The 6,883-nt window shown below is 72.4% G+C and overlaps 1 pseudogene; it reads right to left on the bottom strand.

Moving 5' to 3' along the window:
- Positions 1-206: 206 nt before the first annotated feature.
- Positions 207-2,854, bottom strand: LOC144278836 (galactoside alpha-(1,2)-fucosyltransferase 2-like; annotated as a pseudogene).
- Between the last annotated feature and the right edge of the window lie 4,029 nt (positions 2,855-6,883).

The raw sequence follows: 6,883 nt of genomic DNA, 5'->3' as shown, positions 1-6,883 counted from the left end.
GCAAAGGTGTCACCTGGCCCCAGCCCCCCTCCCGGCTCAGGTATTGTCCCTCAAGTGAAGCCACCACTGGTATCCCATCCCCCATGCAGACAGTCCCAGTGAAACTCCCCTGCGACATCTCCAGGTCAATCCGCCCCACCCCTCTGCTCCGTCACAATGGGCTCTGAACCCCACCAGCCAGCTCCAATCTCCCCCCATCTCCCAGCGCAGCCCGAACCAGCCAGGGTTCCCAGGTGCCCGCTCCTTGGCTGACCGGGTGAGTCCTGGCAGGTGGATCCCGTGGCCATCGGATGAGCTCCTTTAGCCAGTCATCCCACTCCGCAGCGGGAGAGATCGGCGTTGATCCCGATCCACTCAGGCAGGAAAGTGGCTGCAGGCTTGAAGATCTCGAGGAAGGGGGAGTCGGGGAGGGTGTAGTTGGCCAAGTAGATGGTCTCCCCCCCAGCCAGGTAGCTGGCCCAAATGCCGAAGCTCCCGATGGTCATGATTGTGTGGTTGCAATGAGCCAAGAGAGCGAAATCTCTCCCATGCGAGGACTCCTTCCGTCCCCCGAGAAATACACGTCTCCCGCGAGGCGTCGATGTTCTCCCGGCACCACTCCATCCCATTGCTGGTCACCACGAAGACCGGCTCCTGGTACTTGGCCCGGAAGTAGCCCATGGCCTTCTCCAGGTAGGCCTTGTCCGCCACCACCCCCTTCCAGATCTGTGGCATCACCCGGACGTAGTCCCCCCTCCGGACGTGGATACCCACGTAGATCACGTTCCGGCGCTGCCCACGCAGCCCGGCCAGGTACCGGTTGGCCTCCTCCTTGACGTGGTCATGGAAGGAGAATTCCTGGAGGATCTCCTGCCGGAGGTGGTGGTAGAAGGGTCCAGGAGCAGGGGTAGCCCGTCAGCCGGGACGTATTTCCCTCGATGTGCCTGTACTCCTCCGACATCCAGTCGTGGAGCTCATAGTCCTTCCACGGGATCCTCCAAGCCCTGGATCTGGAGATCACGGGCAGGCTGATGCGGAAGAGCGGTGCCAGATGCTGGTGCATCTTCGGGAGGATGTAGGCCTGGCGCCCGTTCATCTTGGCCAGGGCGTAGAGGGTGGCGTATTCCCCCATCTGGTTCCCCAGCCGCCCTTTGGGGTTCACAGTCCACACGCCCTGCTCCGTGGCGTTTGGGGTGGGGAAGCCCCACTCCGTGTGGCGATCCAGTTTGCTTAGGTAGATGGAGCTGATGAGGATCACGAATAACAGCAGGCAGAGGGTCAACTTGTAGGGCGTTCGAAGGGGACCCAGCGGGATGAGGGAAGGAGGTCCCAGCCTGGGGGAAGGGGGGGTGAATAGAAGGGAAAGGGGGAGGGAAACAAGGGAGGGAGGGAAGAGGGGTGGATGGATAGGCGAGTGGTTAGAGGGGAAAGGGGAGGGGGGTCTTCCTGGCCCAGTTACCTCTGTTCCCAAAAGACCTCGGGCTGCAGCCCAGCCGAGGGGGCAGGTGACCCCAGCTCCAGCAGGACCGTGTTGGGGGCAGCAGAGTCACTGGGTTTCTGGAAGGGCCAATCCTCCCCCCCCCACCACCAAAATCCGCTGGAGCCCGGATCAGCCCCTTCAGCCACAGTCCAACCCACGGGCAGCCAAGAACAGCCAGAGCAACAATGTCTCCACCCCCGCTCCCACCACAGGTCTGCTGGTGCCCCCATGCCTGATCCACAGCCCCGCTACTGAGAGAGAACCCAGGAGTCCTGGCTCCCAGCCCCCCCCGCTCTAACCACTCCACCCCACTCCCTCCCAGAGCCGGGAAGAGAACCCAGGAGTCCTGGTGAGCAGTGGTGGGGAAGGGGGGAGGGTCACTGGGTCAGGAGGGGCTGCCATGGGTAACAGAGAGCACTGACTGTGGGGGGAGGGGCCTCCCACCCCACTCCCTGCAGCCCAGTGCCCCTGGGGCCAGGGTGGGGGGGAAGTCCTGTGTTTGCCTAGAATTGCTGAGTTCTACCCCTTGGCCCCCGCCCAGAACCTCAGCAGCGGGAAGGGGGGGGAACCAGCCGGCATCCTGGGGTGTCAGATGGGGGGACACTGAAAGAAGTGGGGTTGGGGGAATGGGCGGGTGGGGGAGGGGATGCAGGGAGGGTCGAGATGGAGGGGGAGGGGAGGGGAAATGCGGGGAGGAGATGGAGGGAGGGTGGAGGTGGAGGGGAAATGGGGGGAGGAGATGAAGAGAGGGTGGAGATGAGGGGAGGGAGGGAATGGAGAGGGGGAGGGGAGGGGGAGATGTGGGGAGGGGATGGAGGGAGGGTGGAGACGGAGGGAGAGGGGAGGGGAAATGTGGGGAGGGGGACATGGAGGCAGAAGAGGCAGAAGGAAGCAGCCCCCCGGCGGAGGAGTGGGGGGCAGGGTGGGAGGTTTCCAAGCCGAGGGGCAGGACAGGAGCAAAGCCGGGTTGGGCCGGGCGGGGGAGTCTGGGGTCCGGAGGGATCTGGGTGCCAAGCCGGGGTGACACCCCCCCGCCCTCCCCGCTGGGCCTGCGGCCGAGGTCCCAGCACTGGGTCCATGGGCCCAGCTGCACCAGGTCCTCTCGCCAACCCTCGGACAGACGGTGTGGGGAAGTCGAGCCAGGCCTGTGTCACACCCCACACCCCGGTCCCACAGCCCTCAGAGCAGTGGGGGGCTGGGAGCCAGGACTCCTGGGTTCTCTCTCCGGTTCTGGCAATGGGGCGAGTCCCCTTCAAAGCTGCCAGCCGCCGGGCTCCAAGCCCTCCTCCCCCAGCTCTCGGGGCACCGGCCCCGTCCTCCCCCCGCCGCCATCTCCGTTCCCCGGGTCAGGTCGCCCGCTGCCGTGCGAGCGAGCTGCTCTGCAGGGGGTGACATCCTGCCACAGCTTCCTGAGCAACGCCTTCATTACTCACCTCCATTCGCCCGCTGGGGGCAGGGGGGGCTTCTTGCTGGTTTTCGCGACCCCCACTCAGCGCGGACAGGGGCATCCGGCGTCCCAACGGGCTCCTGGCACCTACAGGCTCCCTGACATTCAGACCCTGAGCCCCACAAGCGGGGACGCCCGGCTGACGTGTTTCCTGACCACGCCTGGGTTCCTCCCGCCGGGTCCGCCACGCCGGCTGCAGCCTTTGGCCTCTCTCGGGCGGGCGCCGCTGGGACGTGTCCGGCCGCAAAGGAGGGATCAAAAGGCGCGTCAGGATCTCTGGGCTCGCGGCCGCTTCACGGCCGGGGTTTGGGGCCCCAGGTCCTGCCCCGGGGCCCGGAGGTCCAGAATGGCTAGCACATCTGGCAGGGCTGGCCCCAGGGGGCGCTGGGCCGCTGGGAGGAGAGCTCGGGGCGCTAGGCTGTGGGGGGCTCAGTGGGAGGGCGCTGGCTGCAGGGGGTGGGGAGAGGGCTCGGGTGGGGGGGCGCTGGGCTGTGGGGAGCTGGTTGGGGCTCGGGGGGGGGTGCTGGGCTGCGGGGAGCTCAGCAGGGATTTTTTCTCCTCTGGCCACCATTGCTGGATTTTAGGGCCGGGGCGGGGGACAGGTCCTGTTCCCTTGACCCCATGAACTGAGCTGCCTGGTTCTCAGCCCTCCCCACCACAGGCCTCTCTCTGCCCCCTGAGGTCTGACGAGGGCTCCAGCCCGCCCCAGCTATTGCTGCCCGCAGAGCCCCATGGCCGGGCACCGGCTCGTCCCCAGGGATTGGGTCAAGACCGGCATCCTGCAGCCGGGGAACTGCAACTGGGCTGGGCTAGTAGGGGGCTGCGGGTCGGGGGTGAGGGGCGCCGGCGGAGCGGGTCGGGGCGAGGGGCGCCGGGGGGTGCGGGTCGGAGCGAGGGGCGCCGGGGGGGTGCGGGTCGGGGCGAGGGGGCACCAGGGGGTGCGGGTCGGGGCGAGGGGAGCCGGGGGGTGCGGGTCGGAGCAAGGGGAGCCGGGGGAGCCGGGGGGTGCGGGTCGGAGCAAGGGGAGCCGGGGGAGCCAGGGGGTGCGGGGCGGGGGGCGCCGGGGGGTGCGGGGCGGGGCGAGGGGCACCGGGGGGTGCGGGGGCGGGGCGAGGGGAGCCGGAGGGTGCGGGGCGGGGCAGGGGGAGCCGGGGTGCGGGTCGGGGCAGGGGGGAGCCGGGGGGTTTGGGTCGGGGCGGGGGGAGCCGGGGGGTACAGGGCGGGGCGGGGGGGCGCCGGGGGAGCCGGGGGGGGTGTGGATCGGGGCGGGGGGCGCCGGGGGAGCCCGGGGGGTGTGGATCGGGGCGGGGGGCGCCGGGGGGTGCGGGGCGGGGCGGGGGGACGCCGGGGGAGCCGGGGGGTGCGGGTCGGAGCAAGGGGAGCCGGGGGGGTGCGGTCCGGGCGAGGGGGCACCGGGGGAGCCGGGGGGTTTGGGTCGGGACGAGGGGCGCCGGGGGGTGCGGGGGTGGGGTGAGGGGCGCCGGGGGAGCCGGGGGTGCGGGGCGGGGGGCGCCGGGGGAGCCGGGGGGGTGCGGGGCGGGGCGGGGGGCGCCGGGGGAGCTGGGGGGGTGCGGGGCGGGGCAGGGGGCGCCGGGGAGCCGGGGGTGCGGGGCGGGGGGCGCCGGGGGAGCCGGGGGGGTGCGGGGGGCGGGGCGGGGGGCGCCGGGGGAGCCGGGGGTGCGGGGCGGGGGGCGCCGGGGGGAGCCGGGGGGGTGCGGGGCGGGGCGGGGGGCGCCGGGGGAGCCGGGGGTGCGGGGCGGGGCGGGGGGCGCCGCTCCCCGGCCGTGTCGCTCGGAGCCCGGCCGCAAGTTGGAGTCAATATTTGGCCGCGTGCTGGGGCCGGGGGGCGGGAGCTGGGGGGGCCCGGGAGAGGTGGGGGTGGGGGAGGGGCTCACAGCCACCCTCCCTCCAGGCCGCGTCTCGCCCCCCCCCGCAGCCCCTCACCTCGGGGGCCCCCCCCTTTCCCGCCACTTTCACTTTCGATCCCATCTGAGCAGCTGCGGGGCCGACGGCGGGGTCAGGCCGGGGGGGCGGGCGGCGGGCGGGCGGGCGGGGGGGGGTCTGAGCCGGGCCCCGCGCGACCCCCGGAGAGGTGAGAGGGGCGGGGCAGGGATGGGGAGCAGCCCCCTCGGGCACTGGCAGCGGGGGGGGCTCTGCGCTGGGTGATGCCGTGGTTCCCGTTCCCGGGAACTATTCCGGGTGCGACGGGGGTGGGGGGCTGGCTCCGATCCTGCGCTAATCGCTGCCCCTGCCCCCCCCCCGCCCTGCCGGTCCCCTCGCTCCCGACCACCCCCCCGCCATGCCGGTCCCCTCGCTCCCTGCCCCCCCCCCGCCGGTCCCCTCGCTCCCGAAACCCCACCCCCCGCCGGTCCCCCTCGCTCCCGACCCCCCCCCGCCCTGCCGGTCCCCTCGCTCCCTGCCCCCCGCCCTGCCGGTCCCCTCGCTCCCGACCCCCCCCACCATGCCGGTCCCCTAGCTCCCGACCCCCCTCGCTCCCGCCCCCCCGCCCTGCGGTCCCCTCGCTCCCGACCCCCCCCCCCGCCGGTCCCCCTCGCTCCCGGCCCCCCCGCCCTGCGGTCCCCTCGCTTCCCGACCCCCCCCGCCGGTCCCCCTCGCTCCCGGCCCCCCCCGCCCTGCCGGTCCCCTCGCTCCCGACCCCCCCCCCGCCGGTCCCCTCGCTCCCGGCCCCCCCCGCCCTGGCCGGTGCCCCTCGCTCCCGGCCCCCCTCCCGCCAGTCCCCCCTCGCTCCCGGCCCCCCCCCGCCCTGCCGGTCCCCCCCCGCCCTGCCGGGTCCCCTCACTCCTGACCCCCCCCCGCCCTGCCGGTCCCCCTCGCTCCTGACCCCCCCCGCCCTGCCGGTCCCCCTCGCTCCCGGCCCCCCTCGCCCTGCCGGTCCCCTCGCTCCCGACCCGCAGCCCCCCATCCCAGGTCTCTCAACTGCCCTTTCTTGCACCCCTCAGCTCCCACGCCGAGTGCCCCCCCCAGCATGCCGGCCACCCACCCCCCAGTGAGGAGATGAATTGGCGCCATGCGCCCCCGACGCCCCACCCCCACCCGGAGCCTCGTGGTCAGTGGGGGGCAGGGCCGGGGGCAGAGGGGTTTGGTTTGGTTGGGGGAGGCTGGGGGTATTGAGAGGACTGAGGGGGGTTGGGGAAAGCCATGGGGGTGGGGGCTGAGCTGGCTAGGGGGGCTCTGGGCTGGCAGGGGGAGGGACTGGGGGGATGGGCTGGCTGGAGGGACTGGGGGAGTTGGGAAATGCAGGGGGGGGTTGGCTAGGGGTTTGGGGGGGCTGGGGAATTCCAGGGGGGACTGGGCTGGTAGGGGAGGGCCTGGGGGGATGGGCTGGCTGGAGGGACTGGGGGAGTTGGGAAATGCAGGGGGGGGTGGCTAGGGGTTTGGGGGGGCTGGGGAATTCCAGGGGGGACTGGGCTGGTAGGGAGGGCCTGGGGGGGATGGGCTGGCTGGAGGGACTGGGGGAGTTGGGAAATGCAGGGGGGGGTGGCTAGGGGTTTGGGGGGGCTGGGAATTCCAGGGGGGACTGGGCTGGTAGGGGAGGGCTGGGGGGATGGCTGGCTGGAGGGACTGGGTGAGTTGGGAATGCAGGGGGGGGTGGCTAGGGGTTTGGGGGGCTGGGGAATTCCAGGGGGGACTGGGCTGGTAGGGGAGGGCCTGGGGGGATGGGCTGGCTGGAGGACTGGGGGAGTTGGGAAATGCAGGGGGGGTGGCTAGGGGTTTGGGGGGGCTGGGGAATTCCAGGGGGGACTGGGCTGGTAGGGGAGGGCCTGGGGGGATGGCCTGGCTGGAGGGACTGGGGGAGTTGGGAAATGCAGGGGGGCGGCTAGGGGTTGGGGGGGCTGGGGAATTCCAGAGGGGACTGGGCTGGCAGGGACGGCCTGGGGGGATGGGCTGGCTTGGGGGGTTGCGAGAGGATTGAGATAGCTTGGAGGGGGGCCTGGGCCGACTGGGGGATCTGAGCA

This window comes from Eretmochelys imbricata, chromosome 23, assembly GCF_965152235.1.
Source record: "Eretmochelys imbricata isolate rEreImb1 chromosome 23, rEreImb1.hap1, whole genome shotgun sequence".
In the NCBI taxonomy this organism is placed as follows: Eukaryota; Metazoa; Chordata; order Testudines; family Cheloniidae; genus Eretmochelys; species Eretmochelys imbricata.
The sequence above is the reverse complement of the archived record's forward strand: the minus strand, read 5'-3'. Positions and strand labels throughout refer to the sequence as shown.